Consider the following 2,353-nt stretch of genomic DNA (forward strand, 5'->3'; position numbering starts at 1 on the left):
TATTCACATTATAACACAAAAACTCATTTTGTAGTGAATGTTTCAACATTTTACAGAGCAGACATTTTGATCTTTAAATGAGAGCTTCTGTTGCTTCTGAAGGTTTTGTGTTTTGTTGCTTTTGTTTTTACACACAAAAGTCACATCAGTGAATATTTGCACCAATTTATATTTTTCAAAGGATATCCTCATGCATAAAACATAAAAAAATAACAAAATAAACATCAGTTCCTTCTGAGAAAACAAAATCAAAGAACTTTTATTCTGTCTATTTGAAACACAAATTTGAGTAAAATAACCTCTCATGAAAATAATCTCACTAGTTTATTGCTGCAAATATAAAACTAATCATTAATGGCTTTAAGGCAGAGTTATTTTCAAACTTTTAAGTAGCCTTTGTTGTTATAAAATAAAAAATAAAGAAAAACAAACACAAGCAGAGTTTAAATCTAAAGTCTTGAAAAGTTACGAAAGTGATTTTAAATAAAAACTTAAACATGAATCAAGTGTCAATGTTACCAAATTATTTGTTTCTAGTGCCTAAATAACAAAGACACACCTTATTTTGAGAAAACTATATCTAAATATAAATTAAATGCACAGCAACAAAAGAAATGAACAAAAACTGCAATAAAGTTCCAAGATGGTCTCAAATCTAAATCTGATTTTAATGAAACACAAGTAACTTCTTATCTGTTTTTGAGAAAAATGTTTGTTTAAAGGAAAATGCATTTCTATAACATCTACCTCAATGACCTGTTTAATGAATGTGTGCGATTGGTTGAATGTGGCTCCACTTCACTTCATATATCCATTATTTTATGAAGCCTGGACTTGATTTTCTAAAATGTGAAGCTGCTCACCTTTAGTTTTAACCTGCTTACTTGGTCAAGTGATGAAAAAAAGCACCAAGGTTAGTGGCAGCAATAAAACATTAATGCTCAAAATGAAAATGGAATACATATTTAGGACATTTTACAGCTAAACACCATTTCTTACTGCTTTTATTCTGCTCACAGTTGGAAAAATGCCAACAAACATTTTTTGTGTCGGAGGTTTAAGATCAATAAATTCTCATTCCTCTGCAGATGAAAAACTAACAGTGAAATAAAAGAATGAAGGAATAAAACAAAAATGTCAAGGTAAAGTATTGTGATAAAATGTAACATGCATAAAAATTCAACTCACTTTAACAAAATCAAACATGAATTTAAAACCTGTAATATATTCAAGCATCAACTAAGTTTCCCACCAAACATGATATTTACATCAGATTGCCCTGACGTCTGTTTGGCTCCTTCTGTTTGGGTTTATCAGATCATAGTCTGTCCGTCCATCACTGACATTAAATCTACAGTAATAACTAAATAAAAATACAACATACCTGCAGCTGTACAATGTAAATACTGTGTCTTAATGTAAATAACACAAATATAAGCTGCAAACACGACATTTACAACAATCTGAAGGTCAACACCTGGCGTACAGGTGTGATTTAAAGCCACTCCCACAAACACATTCACTGTAGTCAGGCCAGAGTTTCCTTGAACCCATTTTAGATTTGGACTCGAAGGTTTTCAACAGACCTGAGGGTTAAATGCATCAAAGCAAACCAAAACTAGATGTTTGGCAGACATAAAATAATACTTCCCACCCAAACTTTCTGACTTTTTGAGGAAGTTTATGCAAACTGGTAATTGGCAAACTCAAAAATAACAAAGAGTTACACATTTGAGCTGCTTTGGAAAACTTGTCAAAAATGTCCGCACTGTCCATGAATGTCACTGAAGAATCTTTAATTCTAGAGTGGATCCCCGTATTTATGGGTTAGGGACCAAAGTCACCAACAAGCAGCAAAATTACTTGAGCCCACCTCTTATTACTCTTAAAACTGCATATTTGTTATTGTTCAAACCCCAAATATACATTAATATTCATTAATATGCACAAAGGAAAATGTCTTGGCACTTATCCAGTCTCCTTTATCTCTGGTCAGCCAGTCAGTGCCAAGAAAATTAAATGGCACGTCTCTGGATTGGCTGCTTTGTGAACGACCAGGAGGATTGTGTCAAAATATTTCAGCTTCCCAAGCTGCATTTTCTTTCAAATATTTTAGAAACGCTGTTAGAAATAAATCCTTGAATCTGTGAATTTTCTGTGAATAGTTTGGAGTTTCATTCCTCAGAAAACTCTAAATTGTCAAGGATCCACTGTTTTAGATGACACAAATTCTCTGCAGGTTTACAAAAATAAACTCTGCATTTTAATAGTTTTCTCCACTTTATTTGTATTATTGACATTTCAAAAAGATCAGCTAGTGCATAATTCGGCACAGATTAGCCGCACTCCAGTC

The sequence above is a fragment of the Gambusia affinis genome, linkage group LG22, assembly GCF_019740435.1.
Source record: "Gambusia affinis linkage group LG22, SWU_Gaff_1.0, whole genome shotgun sequence".
Lineage (NCBI taxonomy): Eukaryota > Metazoa > Chordata > Actinopteri > Cyprinodontiformes > Poeciliidae > Gambusia > Gambusia affinis.